The sequence below is a fragment of the Passer montanus genome, unplaced genomic scaffold (assembly GCF_014805655.1).
Source record: "Passer montanus isolate IOZ18808 unplaced genomic scaffold, ASM1480565v1 scaffold80, whole genome shotgun sequence".
NCBI lineage: Eukaryota > Metazoa > Chordata > Aves > Passeriformes > Passeridae > Passer > Passer montanus.
This window is the reverse complement of record NW_024373257.1, coordinates 327,365-343,781: the sequence shown is the minus strand read 5'-3', so window position 1 is coordinate 343,781 and position 16,417 is coordinate 327,365. Positions and strand designations below refer to the sequence as shown.

The following is a 16,417-nucleotide window of genomic DNA, read 5'->3' as shown; positions in this document are numbered from 1 at the left end:
GCCTGTGCACCTCATCATCTGAACATACAGACATCTCTCCTATAGATTTAGTACAAATATACATATGGAAAAGATACTGACTTGTAAAAAACTTCTGGCTTGTAAATTTGTTTGTGAACATTTGCTTAGTGTGAAAAAAAGATCAATTCTGAAGTGGACACCCCTTCCCCCTTTTGATTACTGGGTGGTTATAAAGGAGTCATTTTAATGCACAGGAGGTGTGTGTATTTGTGATCATATGTTCCCATGCATTAATAGTATTGATGTTCTTTCTCTAAGAGGATAATTTTTCATAGTGCTCTGTTCAAATCAGTTCTGTTTGAGTGAATAAGTATTTAGAAAATGTTAAGAGTAGAGTGGATTTACCTTGATTAAGATGATACACAGCCTTGAATAGCTAGATGTTCCTGTGTGTGCAAGCAGTTCCATTTGAGGAATGGAATCACAGATCCTAGTACTTCTCTGACACCAAAATTTAAGTTAAATTTCCAGAGGTAATATAAAGGTAAGGCTTTTAAATGAAAGGCCAGAGAATCTTTCCTCTATCATTTAATACCAAATATCCAGTAAACATCAGAGTGCACATGGTGAGATTCTGCAAGCTTTCCTTGTGCTGATAGGCCCAATAAAGTCTGTGATGCTGCATGTGCAAGATTGGATTACAGGGTTAGGGACTGTGTTTTGTGACTCTTACTGCTCATATAACTCTGAGTACATGTATTTTCCTTTAAGTATAGTCTGGACAGTCTCAAAATGTAGCTTTTTAAAGGTCTCTTGTTAGCAATAACATATTTATTAATTAAAGAAACAAGTGTAGAAGCAGTAAGATGTTTGATTTAAGTTTTGGTCACGTTCTTGTCATACAGCCTTAAAAAAAGAAGAAAACTAGGAAAAAAACCACCAAAACACACCCATACCCACCCCCCCCCCACACACACACCCCTTGAACCAAAGAAAAAACCCATCAAAGAGCCACCACCACAAAAAACCCCCAAACCCTTAACAACCAGCAAACCACAGAATTTACTGGAATAAGAGAGGGGAAGGTATATTCATAACTGAGAAGTAAACTGACTGTCTGGTTTGGTTTTCAGGGATAGAATTGAAGGAAAAAATGCAGAAGAAATGCCTATATATGATAAATATGGTGTAGATTGTGGCTTTTAACACCAGCCTTATTAATGTCAGAAATACTGTTCATCATCATTTTCTGTTTTTGCATGAGCTTAAGACAAATTATGTAGGTTTATCCTCAGAGCATTTACGTAGTGAGATTGTTTAGGTCATAGTTTCAGCTTTGTGCAAATTAGAGCTGCTGAAACTTACCCATCTCTTAAACATTAGTGATTTGTTTAAAATGTATGTGGTGACAGACAAAGGCTTCAACATTAAATACTAGTGCTTCTTGTTTCTGGAAATAGAATTAAATTGGAAAAAGTTGCTCTCCTATGAGTTAAGTAAAATTCAATGTTTTTGAGATAAAATGAAAGTAGCCTTTTGCAAATGTACATTCTAGATTTAGTTTTGTGTTATTTGAACGTGATATATACAGCTTCTTAATGTCCTGCTATGTCCTAGATAGGGTTCCCAAATGCCTCTGAAAAAATTGACAAGAGTGATCATTCAGAAACCTGATAATCTTTACCTTGCTGCATCTTCATTGTGCCTTTTAAAATGAAATTGTTGCTAAGGAGATATTGCAATGCACTGCATTTCTTTGGGATCTGAGCAGTGAAGAGGCCCTATAGCAAATTCTTGTTCTTGTGGTGTTCTTCAAATGTCTGTTAAGCCAGTGTTATCTCAACTGATATCCTTCATGTTCTGTGATCAACAGAGATGTGGGGCTTTAAGATACAATTCAGTTTAGCAAGCAGAACTTAATCCTAAATGATTACTATTGTTCAAGGCCTGTAAAAATAGTTTGGAGACTTAGTCACTACTGCAGTAATAAATGTAGTGAGCAAGCTTTGAAAAAAATATTAAGACCAGTATCCCATGAAGCTCTACAGGCCACCTGTGCAAGACGTAACCCTGTGGAGCTTTGAGGCTGCCTTCCCAAAGGGCCTGTACAACAATTGTAAGGCACAGCTTTGTCGAATTTGCAGCTGCCTGGTTAAGCATGGACCCTGGTCATCTGCTCCCTGGCCTGGCAGGTCCAGCAAGGGCAACATTTGGTCCCTGTCCAGCTGCTGGAACAGTGGTGTTTGCCAGCGCTGCTCTGAAGGTCTCACAGGTCCCTGCTGTGCTCCCCACCCCAGCTGCCTCCAGGTTTGCTGCTGTGCCCACAGAGCTCCTCTGCACCTGCTGACCTTGGCACTGGGGACAGCAGTGTGGCCTGGGAGGATGAAGGGACAGAAGGGAGGGAGGAAAGAAGCTCTTGACAAAACATATATGACAGTTTTGGGGGAGTGGCCATGTCACCAGTGTTGGAGTGTCATCATTGTCTCAGGGAAGCTGTGCATGCAGGGTGAACGGGACAGAGCATCTGGAAGGCTGTGAATAACTGTGCCCTGTTGTGGGATGCAAATAAAGCTCATATGTATTTACATATGTAAGATTACCTGTCTCTAAAACTATTTAGGCATACACGTTCACAAACTCACTCCACTGTGAGAAAGAATTGTAAGGGCTGAGACCATGATACCATGTAAAAAAAGGATGACTCTGTGTCCACAATCAGATCACTTAATATAAATGCTTGTGCAGGGAGGTTTTCACACTAGCTTTGCATGTGTACCTAGCCTATCTGGCTGTAGGCAGTGAAGAGGGATGGAGTTGGTGTTCAGAGGGCACTTCCACAATTCCAAAGGTGGATTCCCACTTGGGAGAAGCCCTGATTTCTTCATGAGGTGTAGCCACAGCTTGGTTGGTTAAGTACCTAAACTCTGAAGTATAAAAGCCTCTTTCCTTCCCTGTTTCCTTCCTTCTCAAAGGAATCATGTTGCTTCTCAGAGTTCTTGAGCTTCTTGTTCAGTGCAACATACCAGTTTGCCTTGCTTAAGAATTGTCAGAATTGTAGCATGAAAATTGTGGAAATAGATGGCTTATCAGCCTATTTGATTAGGTACTTCTGCCTCTAAGAAAAAGTCCTGAGGCAGTTATTAGCAACTGATACTCAGCAAAGAGGGCTTGTAGGGGATTCATTGTCATTGCTCTGGGAGTACTTCAACTTAGTCTCTGGCAATGCTCAGAAACCAGAGAGCTTTAACACAGCAGGTAAGCTAAACCAGAAGGCATCATTATGCCTTTGTGCAAACATATTTTGGGTATGGGATGCACTATCTTCATAAAATGTAAAGTTGCACCAGACTACCTGTGCTCTTATATCCTGGGACAAGCAGACCACGACTGCTGAAATAAGAAAGAAAATGTTCAAGAGATGTGTGATTTAGGACTCAGATATGCTGAGCAGTATACATTAAGTAAATGGAAATAGTTACTTGCTCATAGCATGATGATGGGGGACGCTCAGTGGATCAGTTTGCCACAGAATTGAAACAAAGTGAAGTATTTTGATGTACAGCATGTAGATAAACCCCTGAGCCACAGGATACAGCAGAGGTGTCAGTGCTTTCATTGGGGAGATCCACAGAAGAACAGTTTAGTTGTGGTAGTTCAGAAGGATGTTCTGAAGGCAGCTTAAACCCTTAAGTGACAGCTGAGAGCATGCTAGGAGAAGGATCACTCCCGTTGCTGTCTTTCTGCAAACATCTGCTTTTGGCCACTGTCAGAAGGTTTTTGAATTAGATCAGCCTCTGGCTTTCCTGATGCATTTTTCCTGTAGCACAGGTAATACTCCAGACTATTAGTTCTCCAATACCTTTTAAAGCTAGGTAGAGAAATACATGTTGTAGCAATCCACTAATTATTTGCACTAGGGAGTCAGGCTAACTTTGCCCATGCAATACTTTATACATTAGGAGTTAACTGCTGTCACGAGTCATTATTTCCATTGAGGAGAGTGATTCATCTTTCCATGAGTACTCAACAGATCTCTCAGTGGGAATGAAATTTAGGTCATGCCACCATTCTGTAGGAGAAAATACATATAGGAACAGGACATTGTGTTTGGATACATGTGTTTTCTGTTGAACTGGGTTGTCTTAGAACTTTTGTCTCAAGTGTTTTGAGCAAATTTAATATTTATTTGACCATGATTAGCTTCAGAATGGTAGTTGTGGAGGAGGAGGCTTGCTCTTATTGGCAGTACACTCTGTCAAATGTGCCTTGGTCCTAATTAGAAAAAACAGATTTTAGCTGCTATAACAGCTACTGGGGATGTTTTGTCATTGATTTCCAATCAGTGTTTTACCTGACATACATTTGTGCTGTATTCCTTTCATCTGTCTGGTGAAAATCTGCCTTTTCTTTTGTTGCTCATCAGAATGGTCTATTAGAGATGTTACTTACATTGGAAAAGCCTCTTGGGTAAGAGCTAACCATACTAGATATGCCTTCTGCACTACTGTGACAGTGAAAATTTGGAAAGAATAATCGTCTGGAGAACACAATTTCAGGATCTATAAATCCAGCATATCACAAGTTACCTTGCGCTTCATTTGTGTCCCTGTGTTGAAATTTTTGTTTTTATTTTTTGCTTTGGCTGTCTTTTTAATACTCAATATACAAACTTAGTAGGGGAGTTAGATGGAATTTGAAAAAATCTGAAGTTCAAATGTCACTATTTTACAAAGAAAATAAATATGCCACTGAACAGCATCTGTGTGAAGTTGGCGTAACAGTGTACATATTCAAGTATTGTATTTCTTGTGAAGAGATGTCTATGAAGGTTGAATCAAAGGGCAGCTTTTTGAGAGGGCTTTGAAACTGTGCATCATGTCCTGCATACAGGACTTTGATCTATTTAGTTTCAAGAACTAAATTTTGGCACAGAATTTGTCCCAAATCCTGGTCTTCAGGAGTCAAGACATTGACTTCCCGAAATGATTTTCACAGCACAAGCCACGTGCAGGAGAATCACTCTTGCAAATGCAGGGTCCTAAACTTTGTGCAACCACAGAAGTGATGACTGTCAGAGAAACACTGTGAGAATGTTGTCAATCTTTTTTTTTCTTTTGGGGCTTCCTGCTGCACACTATGGTTTAGACAATGATTGTGGTAAGAGGCTTTTAAATTGATGTAAAGACCAAGTTGATTTGACATGTTTTTTAATCAAGTGTTTATTAGTTGAAATAATCTTGGATGTTTTTTGGCATCGTTTATGTTTGAGTGGGAAATTGAATCATTGTCAGAGGTCTGTGTATATTTGAGCATGTTAAGCTGAAGTTACCAAATAGAACTGTGGGAGGCTTTTGGCTTGTGCTTAATGAGTATAAACCAAAGCTCCTACCTTGCTGCCTCAAGAGCCACAAAAATGTTAACAGAAGTCAGAGATGCAAGAAAAAATGTATTCCATATAGCCTGTCTACTTGCCAGTACTAGCTTTTTCCTTAGGTTACTTTCCATTATTTTTTTCCATCTAGTTGAAGGTATTACAAGGGATGAGACTTCCTCTGCATTCCTCTGGAAATTATTTTGCAGTTCTCATAAGACTTCGTGATTTTTTCCCCCCCTTATTTATATTTCCTGGTTCTTACATTTCCAGAGCAGAATCCACACCAAAACTGTCAGAGTTTGCTTTCCTGTTAGTTTTGGCAAAATCATTCAGGCTTCCTTCTTGCTCCTGTCTGCTTTTGTTCAATTGAATGAACCAGTGAACATTCACATGTCTCAAGCTAGAAGTCTTTTAGTATAGGTGATACTTTGCTGAGGGCTGCTGTGAACGTTTTAAATCAACCTGCATGGATCAGGTAAAGCAGCTGGAGCTCTCAGAGGTTCTTTTACTGCATTTTCTTTTGTTTCTCTCAGACTGGGTTTTCACACAAAGCCTTTCTAACTGGTTTCCCATGTTCTTCTTGCTTCCACCCCCCTCCCCTTTAACACTAGGGTACTTGTGCATAAGCCTTGCAGTAGGCTTATGGAATGGCCAATTATAGGCTCTTAAAGCTAGCCTAAGATGAAGTCAATGATTCATCAGTAAGCAAAAGCTACAATTAATCATGTAACCTGTAAGATTGGGCAGTTGTTCCCCATTTCATCAAAGATAATTTGTCCCCAAAGAACATGTGGCTTGTATTTGGATTGTTAGGTACCCAAGACAATTTCATTTGAATTGTTGTGTGAATCTTGAATGTGAGCTTTTGCAATTGTTTTAAACTCCAAAATGTTTCTGATCTATTATAATTTAATTAGTTCCTTCTATTTTATCTTTCATTTATGTATAATAAAATTAAATACATATTTACTCTAATTATTGTAATTAAATTCATCAGGAACTGTTGTGATAGAACAAGAAACATTCATTTGAATGTTATTTGCTTCCTAAGCATTTCTTCATTTAATTCATGAGCCGAGTGAAGTTATTGGAAATTGCTTACTTTTTCATTCTTTATGTTTTTATTGGTTTGCTGAGCTAATTTCTAGTGTGTTGACTTGCTTCTCAGCTTTAAACTTGAGCTGCTGTACACAGCAAGGTGCACAGTGGCAGCTGCTTCTTGGAAAGTTGCCATTTGGAAGGCAGCATGGAGGTTGTCCTGCAGACCTGCACACACACGTATAAAATACATTACATGTGGGTACGCCCTGCCTCAGGTGGGAACAGAAGCTGCCAGAGGCATACAGAGACTTTTGTAACACTGAATCAGTTTTGTGAAAGATTTGGTTTTAAATCTTTTTCTCCCCTGAGCTGAGTTTGTAAATGCTGTCTTAGATCTGTTGTAAATTCTGAAGTGTTTCACAGTCTGATAAGAGATGAGCTAAGTCACTTGCTGCCAAAACCCTGCAAAGTGTGACCAGTATGGAGCCTAGGGAGGAATGCTGATCTTTTAAAACTATGCCAGCCTTAATATTGTAACTAAATTATGATTTAAACCACAAAGTCATCACAGTATTCTTGGAAGAAGATGCAAACTAGGATCACTGTGCATGAAGGGGGGAGATGTGTGCAACACCTGTAAACACAGTGAAAAAGGAAACTAAGATGCTTTGGATATCTCTCTTGTCAGGATATTTGTGCTGCATGATCACAGTCTCTCACCAATGTTATAGCTGAGCATTTTAACACATACTCTGCACTCCTAGTTGCTGTTCCCTCAGAGCCTTTTCTGGTGCCTGAGTTGGAGAGATTGTGGTGTGGTGTAAAGCTGTTCTCATCTCCTCCACAGCTCTTACACAACGTGTGGAAAAGCAACAAAGCAGAGAAACTTGGGTTTGGTGAGATGACAAATTTGGATCATCTTAAAGCTGCTCCAAGGGAAGCCCTGGCCAGTGCAGTTCAGGAAACTGATAGTCAGTAAATTTACTTGAGTGGAGGAGGAGGAGTGGAACTTAAAAATAATTAAACACATCAACTTTTATACAAGTAAAGCTTGTATGCCAGATACCATACTGTATCTTGGAGGCTCTGTCTGCCCTCCCACAGCCAGTGTAACATGGGTGCAGATTTTGGCTACATTTGTGGAAATATGGGCATGATTAGTACATTTCAAATAAATTTTTGCTACTGAGAGATTAATTCATGCACTGAGCTCATGCTAGTGATTGTGTGAATGCTGCTTCCTATACAAATTTAAAAGGTTTCTGACAGTCAGCCTGACCTGAGACAGCTAGTTTTAAAACATCAGGAAGTTTTGTGACAGTATTGGGCATGGAAGTTTGTTGTGTAACCCTATAACTAAGTTCTGTGCAAATTCAGAGTACTCTTTGCTGCTTATACAATTTCAGTGCAGCTTTATTGGTGCTACCGAGCAAATGGACTGGTGTATTTGTTGAGAGTCAGCCAAGTGGCTCTCTGTGGGAGAATGCTGATAAACCCGACTATTTTAAACCTGGGTGTCTCTCTGCTGTTTTTCAAACACAGTATGTCTCTTCCTTCTGTATATGTCATGTTGTCTTGCCTCCCCATCCCTGGCTGCTGCAAAGGTGGTAACACTTCTGAAGTTCTCATCCCTCCTCACGATCTTGCTCATTTTTGCTCACCTGAAAAGCTCAGTCTTTTACTTCTCTCTATTAAACCCTTTGAGATTATTCAGAACCCTGAAAAGTCATTATTCCAGTGTTCCTGCAAGACTTCAATGTCTCTTTTGGTGAGGCAGTTAAGGAGTTAAAAGCTTGCGGAGTTTCAAAGAAATGCCGGCCAGCTGCTGTAAAGTATTGCTACACAAATCCTAGCTGACCTCATTCTTGTCAGACAACAGTGATAATATCCAAAAACGGGTGCAAGGCAGGAAGTGTTTCAGGAAGGTGTGTGTTTCATGCAAAGACATCAGAAATATGCTTTCTCCCGGGGCCACTTACCATAAGATCCATATTAATTTAAATGAAACAGTGAAATTCCAGGCTATGTTTGCAGAAACATCATTTCAGTCCAGAAAAAACATTGCTTGTTGCTCTAATGTACAAATGGCAAAAGCAATTGTGCTTTATGCTGTATATATTTAATATAATGATATTGCTGGCTGTATGAACCTGCTTGTTAAACATATGGGGGCTTCACATAATTGTTGATAGTTTTGTTTCCTATATTAAGGGGTATCTTTGACTTGAAAAAGTGGTAAAGGAGGAATACAAGTCTGCTTACATTTTCTCATTTACTTTATGCTCAAAGACTGATTTGATACCTAATGTGCTTTTCACTAATTTAAGCAACTGAATTCCTTAATAAGCAGAACAAAATCTCATTTTCCTCCCAATGCATTCTCTGACTTATAATTTAAAAGAATTAGCTTTTGAACAATTCAACATTTTTCACCAGTCAATCTATCAAGTTATCTGTAAAAAGTGTCCTGTATATACAGGTTCTTATTATTTTTATTTTACTGAAAAGTTCAGACATAAGAAAGATTGTATTTTTTTTATATTTTTCAGAAGTACCCACGTAAAAGCATGCAAATAAAAAGAATTCCTACCAGTTCAGAGCTCTTCTGCTGATAGTTAGGGATATTTTCCCTAAATTTCCTCTAAGTTGTCTCCACAATTGTGGCTCTTATAGTATGAATCTGCAGTAAAAATCAAATGTAAATTATTATTTTTTAGCAACCATAAGTAAATACTGCTTGAGAGATTTTTTCTTTAGATTGCAGAGGTTTCTTATCTCAGCATTAGTTTAATAAATTTTTACAAAATAATTTATTAAGAGTTAGACTTGGTCCTGTAAAAACTCTATCATTTAAAATGTTGCACATGAATAATATGATTAACTGAAATGAAGTCTAGCAGATGCTTGTAGGAATATTAAAATAATAATAAATATTAAAATAAAGCATTGCTATTTAGCCTCTGCTCTTTGTTTCATTTAAAAACTTGTTATTCTGTACTTTTTTCCTATATTCTTTTATAGTTTAAAAAAAATATTAATTTATGTTGGTAGGGAGTGAACAGTTATAGCTGCTGGAACTCGTGTAGTAATTTCCTCTTTGGAAATTCTCCTGTTTGTGAGGCTGGGTCACTGACCTTGAAGGGCCCTCTGAAAAGTGTAACTCATGACCAGGGATCATGGGGATGCTGACTGGTATAATAGCAGAGATTGGGCTTTTTTATAGAGATGTGACCCAGGACCTCAGGTGAGGTGCATGAGGAGATAAAGGCAGGCTGGTGGATGGAAGTCCTGGGGGCAACCAAACTCAGGCCTGCTACATGCTGAGGAATGAAACAAGTATAATCTGTGTTTTTAGAAAATGATTCAAGGATGTAACAGAAAAGAAAGGGAAGGAAAACGGGATTATTTAGTTACATGAAGACATATTTTTTGTTGTTTGCCTGGTATCAGCTCATTTGATATACACACGCAGTTGTTTCAAGCTGAATTATATTTTAGATTTGTCTGCTGTTCCTGGAAGTTATTGCCAAGAGTGAAAAACCACACAATGCATTTCTAGTATTAAACCATCTAGTCCTGATGGGTAATGACAGAGTAGAGGGAGAAGGCACCAGTTAGTCTGGGTTAGCTCATGTGCTCTGGATAACTCTTTCTTGAACACTTAGATTCCTGAAGTTCTACTAGGCTATGTTGCTTTCCCATTGCTTTCTGGATGTGATGAAATGTCTCCATGTCAGTGTCAGGTAATCTCAAGTATTCCCATGACTGCCTGCCTCAAACTTTCTCAGGTAATCACTGCCTTTTGATCACTTTTCTATTGGCTATTTTAATAAGATAACAAATACCAGAAAGGCTGCAATAACACCTTTTAACAAAAGAAACATGCTTGAGTTTTTTAAATTACGGATGCCCGGCTTTGTCACTTACATTTTATTTATTTTTGGAAATGCTAGAGGCACAAAATTTTGCATCTGTAGTGGCTTTCTTGTTTAAATTCTGAATTTTTAATAGTGAAGTGGGGAATTCATTCTCAAAGTCAAAAGGGAGAAAGTTTTTGTAATTACCAAACAGTTACAGATTCAGACACAGGAGGGAGATAAAACCAGAATCCTGTTTTAATTCTTTGTTAAAAGAAAAAAATTTTTGTGAGATGCGGTATAAATATTCACTTTACAAAATTATCTAGCAATGAAAAATATGAGAAATTATGTTAGTCCATCAGCCTGTCTCCTTGGCTTTTCAAGGAGATCTACCACAAGGAACTTAAATAACGTGCTTTCTTGTAACAGTGATGTAAAATATATGATATTTAAAATTTTGTTTGTTTGTTTTGTATTTTTCTTCAAAGTGTATTGGGTTGGTTTTGACCAGTAAATGTGGATTTTATTTCTGTTCAGTCTGTAATTACAGCCAGTTCTGTGACTGTCCCTTTTTGATCTCAGTGTATTCTCGTTACTAATTATTTATTAAAAGAAAAAAAAAAAATTGTGAGATGCGGTATAAATATTTACTTTACAAAATTATCTAGCAATGCAAAATATGAGAAATTATGTTAGTCCATCAGCCTGTCTCCTTGGCTTTTCAAGGAGATCTACCACAAGGAACTTAAATAACGTGCTTTCTTGTAACAGTGATGTAAAATATATGATATTTAAAATCTTGTTTGTTTGTTTTGTATTTTTCTGCAAAGTGTATTGGATTGGTTTTGACCTGAAAATTTGGATTTTGTTTCAGTTCAGTCCATGATTCCAGCCAGTTCTGTGACTGTCTCTTTTTGATCTCAGTGTATTCTCATCTTTCTGCTTCTTCATCTTTAGACATGCGTCTGAAGCATTTACCTCTTCATCAAATGTATAAAAGAATTTGGCACTTGTCTTGGTATTCTGAAAGAAACTAAAACCAGGCTGTTGTGGTTGTCCTCATCAAAGGCTCTTCTATGGTATACACAGAACATCAAGGAATATATTTTCTTACTGCTTAGAAAGCTCTGTTTAAAAATCTGCAGATTTGTTGGTGAAAAGGGTAGGTGAATTTATTTGGTGGGTTTTTTTAAAAAATCCAGGGTACTGAGTTTTTTTGTTAAATTAATGTTTTAACCTTTGTGCTACTGAGCTTTTAAAGTTGGATAATTGAAATAAGGCCTGGCATAGATGAGTTAAAGATGTCAATTTTGTGAGTAGTTACCTGTGAAACGTAGAAATGCTCAAAATCACAACACCCTGCTCTCTCTTGTGTACTTGGAATGACACCTACATATGAATTAATAACCAAAAGGAAATATTAAAGTATTCATAGGGTGCATGAAAGTCCCGATAGTGGCAAGGGTAGGTAGTGTTTCCAAAGAGCAAGGCTGTAGTTTAGGGTGCTTAGACATGCCTTCCTTGAACGAATGGGATAAAATACCTAAATCACTGCACTGTTGTCACCTCTCTCAACACTTACAGCCTATTTATGTACTTTTGGAGTAGTAGGTGCAAACCCTCTTGACCATTTTCTTACAGAATTCTGAGAGTGACTCCAAGAAAACCATTTGCATTGCACCTGTGGCTGTTTGGTAGGAGTTGTGTGTGCTCTGCTTTGACTCTCTGCCCTGCTTTCACAGGGTACCATTTGGCTCTTCTGAGCCTCTTTCTGCTCTGCTAAAGGGGGTAGTGATGCTGCCCTGTTTTGGTAAGGCATCCTTCTGATCAAGAGGTGAAAGACCAGATAGAGCCTTCTTTTTACCAATCCCAAGAGAGCTTGAATACAAACTGCATGAAGGCCTGCAGTCTCTGAAGGAGATTTAAAGAAATCCTGCTGGGATTTGATTGTGTGTCTGAGTCATTTGAGCTTGTTTTTTGACCCATTAATAAGCCCTTGTCACACTACTGCTGTTGCCTTTTGTTACAGTCATTACATTCCTCTGGAGTCTCTGTAGCCATTGTCTGCTTTGTTTCTTTGGTTTTGTTTTTCTTCACCAGGGAATGATTTTTAAGTTGGCAGGAGGCATAAAATTCGGTTCCCACCACCAGAAAACTCAGTGTGTTTGCAAGGGGTATGTAATAGCCATGCAAGCTCCACTGCATGCTCCCTTTGGCACAGAGCAGCTCCCATCTCACTTCAGTAGGTGTGCAGCCTTAGTGGGCTGTGAGTGCTCCTCCTCCTTGCCATCCTGCAGCTCATATTGGCAAAGGAAGCAGTGCCACAGAGGAAGGTATAGGAGAATCCTCTAAGGATCCAGATATGTGCTCTGGGATATTCAACACTGCAGAAAGCTCTTCCCTTGTGTGTGTGTATGGAGGCACACACAGGCTCTCCCCATAGGACAGATACCTAACGTGTTTGAAAGAGTCTCTGTGGGTTTTGGCTTTCTTTTGAGTGTGTGTGGGCCATTTAGAGCAGACAGCTTTCTCAGAGGGGACAAAGGTCAGTTTAAAATTTTTAGGTGTACTATGTAATGCAATCTGCTGCTGGCAGATTTGGAAGATACCCGTGAAATCTTTGTCAAGAAACAGGCTTTTTGTTTCCAAGAGAAAGTTTTGGATGCAGAGTGGGATGAGGAGTATTTGCTAGATATGTCTGAAATATGTTTGTTTTGAAAGCCACTATTGAATTAGGTGTAAACTGTGAGCCTGGTTTATATTCCTCAGGGCAGGGGAAGATGGAATCCGTTGTTTATCTGAGTGCAGGTTTTCCCCAGGGTGCTTATATACACTACAGAATATTCATTAAGCTCTTGGCATTGTATCTCTAAATCTTTTCTTTGATTTCAGGTCTTAAATTAAAAAAGACAAGCCAGATATTCCCACTCCTCCCAAAATAAACCTAAGTTGTGAAACTGTCCTTAGCACTTTTGCTGAATGAAGCACAAACACCTACTGTTTTCTGGCAAACCCTATTTATCCATGTAGACACTCTTGTGAGAGTTGTTTCACTGTGTCCACATAGTCTTTACCTGATCTACAGAAAGACTGATGACAAAGGGAATATTTGTAAGGCAGATTACTGCCTGTTTAAGATTTGGGGTTATCTGTGTTTTCCAGCACATGACATTGAAAAACTACCAGGGACAAAAGAATTTTTTGCTTCTCTCAAGTTACTGTTGGCTTTAAAGTGAGAAGCCAGGAAAGGGACTTGCCATTTACATAAGTTTAGAAAGCCTTCAAAGCACCTCTTTTAAAATTTTCTTAAGAGATGCAGGGCTACTGTAATGGCATGATGGAGAAGCTTTCCAAACTGGTTTGAGAAGATGAGTGCGTTTTCTTTGTTATTTTTCATTCCACTAATATTGTGATTATTGTGCTACCATTTTAGCTGTACAGTTGGTCATATTTTGTACAGTACTTTTAATATTATGAAAAGGATGCCATTAATAATGAATAGGAACAAAAATGGTTAGCTGGTTTTAACTGAGGTGACACATTTTGGCTGTTTCAGCTCAGCTCTTACAGAGGGTCAAAGACAAAGGAGATTTCAATTTCTAGAGATTTGCTTTAAGATGGAAGGTAGATCTGCAACCCTGTGGTTCAAAGTCATGAAGGTAGAAATTCATTTGGCAGTTCACAGAATTGTTGCTAAGATGAAATGAGAGGAAAGTGAGGGGAAAAGGAGTGTTCAATCAGAAGGAGGTAGCAAGAAAATAGACAGTCTACTTAGGAAGACTTAGAAACAGATGAAGCCATGAAAAACTGAACAAAATACCATCATAAGAAGTGGGCTTGCCATACACTTAGAGTTTAGCACACATTTTCTGTGGTGCTCTTCTGGAAATTGCTACTATCAAATAACTTTTGTGGGACTTGAGTTTTAACACAGCAGCTGCTACTACCTGCACTCCTTGTTTTGGGTGATAATTTTGTTGCTTTCAAGAAACTAAGGATAATTCTATTCTGCTTTTAAGGTAATCTACAGGGGTTTTTCATTTGCTTCGGAATGAATGGCAATGATCTGCCCTTCCTTCAAGTGACCATTACTTTTACAGGATATTTAAGGTTAAATAGCCATATAATGTAGATTATAGCCATATTTATCAAAGTGACTGCTATCAATTCAGACTGAGCAATACTTTTTAAAAGAAATTCTGAAGTTTCCCATTTTTTGCTTTGCTTGCCCTGGTGATTCCCCTTATACTTTTTATATTTTGTGGAGTAACCAAGATACCTGGCTGAGACATGAATCTTGCCTAACAGTACACTTTGTACTCATTGTATAATTGGTTCTCAACTGTACACTATAAAAGATGTTTAAAAACATCTAGACTAACATGGAAATTACGTAACTGTGGTAAAAACTTCAAAAGAAAGCTTGGGGGTTTCCCCCCCACCCCGTTTGCTTTGTTTAGGTACATGTTTGGGCTGGATTTTTATCCGTGCACTCTTCCAAATCCTTCATATTTGTACTCTTAACTGGTTCATCAGGAGCTTTTAACGAAGTATGTAATCTCATGGTGGGAAGATACCTTTTTTGTTTTTCCTTTTTCCTAGTTTCCATGTTCTTTTAGGGTGTGGTTCAAACTGAGATGAAATTTAGGTTGGTCTTTCCTTTTTCTGACCTGCCAAAGGGTTTGTTCTGTTAGCATTGCTCGGCTCCCTGTAAATCAGACATTCTTCTTGGGCTGCGTCAGGTTACTAATGACATGATTAATGCAGGAAGGGTAGAGAAGGATGACGTAGTGGCTCATGCAAAGTTTACCTGAGAATTATCTGCAGCTCTCTACTGTTTAGTGTCTGTGTGAGTCATGGCCTGAAGCTCTGCCATTCCCTGTTCTTCAGCTGGGCAAGATCACACTTACCTCATTCTATGTATGCATTTCTCCCTTTCCTGCCAAATCTGATTAGAATCACTTTTGTTTTAAACTGTTTATGAAACATTCAATACACTTTTTGCAGATAGCTGACCATAAGGCTAAATGAAAAGTGCCATTAGATAGCTGTGATCCAGACAGCTTTAGAAACTTTCTCTGTCCTTACATGAATTCTGATTTTTATCAGCTGAAGTCTTTTTCACGTTCATTGGTTTAACAGTGATAGTGTTTTGACATAAGTGAGCTTTGCAATAGGACCGTGAATCAATTGCCATCCCTCTCCTGTTTCTTCTTTTGTATTTGTACAGATAAAAGCTTACAAAATACATACAGCAAGTTTGTGCTGCTCTCTCTGGCTTTTGGAACTTCCTTGGGCTGCAGGTGGAAGAGTTCCCATCAAATTTGGTTTACCTATTGATTCCTTAATGAAGCATTTGGGAAATTCATCTTACTGATATGAAAACATGGGCATGTTCTCTGATCCACTTTGAAGCCTTGGTCATTCCCTTAGTGAGGGCTGGTTCAATGTACCTGCAGACAATATTTATTCTGCTATTTGTGTATGTGTGTCCATTAACTGTCACATGTTCTCAAGTCTCTTTTAAAAGACCAGAACTAAGTCAATGTAGAATTTTCAAGTAATGCTGATTATTTTTTCAAGGTTCCTTTATTTTCTCTGTAGAACTGTCATCAAGATGTCAAAGAACATCTTTGGCATCCTTCAGGATTTTAGCTTTCCTCAGCTGAAACTGTCGCCTTTTCTCTGTGTGAGCTGCTGTCTGAATTATCTCGTGCAAAAAGTGCTTAATGTTTAACTGTACAAGAATATGCTGAAAGCAGGCTATCATTTTCCAGCCAGCTTCTATCTCACAACCTGCCAAAGCCTATATCAGGAACACAATGTGTGGGAAAAACTTCTAAAATGATAGACAGAAAAATGTCTTGTGGGAAACCTAAAATGCCTTGAGATTCATTCTCTTACTAAAGAATGTTTTTACAAGCACAGCATCATCCCCTTTACTTTCTGAAATGTTCAAAAATGAAAGCTTGAGAGCATAACATTTTTGTGTAGATTGTAAACAACCTTGATAAGTGGAAAAGTGACATTTCTTGGAATAATATTGCCTTAAGAGAAAAGAATGGTCAAATTGAATAATTAGCCAGAAAAACCCCAAACACAACCCAACTTAGTTCTAAAAGGTTCAACTACTTCTAATAAAGACTATACTGATGCCTGAGATAAATCTTTATGTGCTCTT

General features: G+C 38.3%; 2 protein-coding genes across 5 annotated transcripts in view; one reads left to right on the top strand and one right to left on the bottom strand.

Moving 5' to 3' along the window:
- The window catches only part of CMSS1 (cms1 ribosomal small subunit homolog), a 225,793-nt gene that overhangs the window by 96,624 nt on the left and 112,752 nt on the right, over positions 1-16,417 (top strand). The window lies entirely within an intron of this gene.
- Positions 1-16,417, bottom strand: part of FILIP1L (filamin A interacting protein 1 like) — a 192,160-nt gene that overhangs the window by 95,000 nt on the left and 80,743 nt on the right. The window contains exon 3 of one of the 2 annotated variants that reach the window (XM_039732817.1): positions 8,967-9,056. The exons of the other annotated variant lie outside the window; for it this stretch is intronic. The gene's annotated coding sequence lies outside the window, so the exon portion shown is untranslated. The remainder of the gene's footprint in view (positions 1-8,966; positions 9,057-16,417) is intronic. 2 annotated transcript variants of the gene reach the window in all.